Source organism: Oncorhynchus clarkii, chromosome 2, assembly GCF_045791955.1.
Source record: "Oncorhynchus clarkii lewisi isolate Uvic-CL-2024 chromosome 2, UVic_Ocla_1.0, whole genome shotgun sequence".
NCBI lineage: Eukaryota > Metazoa > Chordata > Actinopteri > Salmoniformes > Salmonidae > Oncorhynchus > Oncorhynchus clarkii.
The window spans coordinates 63,770,115-63,771,045 of NC_092148.1; positions in this window are offsets into that span (position 1 = coordinate 63,770,115).

Sequence of the window (931 nt, forward strand, 5' to 3'; positions counted from 1 at the left end):
TGAAACATTCATGCGTCTGTCAGTAACAAACACAGTCATAGGTAGGCAGCTCTAACGTTCATTAGAAAGGCACCCTGGCAAATATGTAAATAAGGCTTTACACCCTAAAACAATACTGTAACACTACATATGTTATTCCCTAACACAGAAAATGTTACAACATCAGCTCTAATAAAGTGTTAATTTAAGTCGGAATTTGTAACACACACTGTGTTGGGGACTCAACACTGTGGGGGTGTTCTTTATCACCACTTTGAAAAGTGTTAGTTTAACGCTATTTCAGTGGGTCACATATCATTTCTAAGAAAGTGTTCAATTTAACACCGTGAGTCTTACAATTCTGATCTAACGTGCTGTGTAGGAGCTACCTACCAACAAGGACTTACTAAATAATACCAAAAAGCTCCCAACCCTGATCAAAATAAAACAAAACTGTCGTCCAAAGTTGAACACCAGAGAGCTCCGTTCCAGTAGCGAAACAATAGCATACAAAGCAGACGCCTAAACTTGTTCAGCTGTCAATTAAACATACAATAGACTAATATAACTTCGAAATAAAACTTGTAAAAGTAACCAATACACCAACAAGTTATTACCAAGGCGACTTCGTCCATTTTGCGCAACTGATCCCATCCATTTTACCCACGCGCATTCTGTACATTCAGGAAATAGAATCTCTACCTATGGATTACATTTATGTCTATAAAGAGATTAATCAATAATAGTTTAACGAAAGCCTAATTAAAAACAATTATTTGCGTGATATAAGCTATTATCCATGTTATAACCGCGCCCCGTTGCATTGTCAATGTCTCTCCACTTGGGAGCGCTGTAGCCCACCATTGTGAAAGCTAAGGAGATTTCTAACCAACTAACATCTGCCAGGATAACGGGACGTTAGAACACATAATTAAGCCCCCGCCCACCTTCT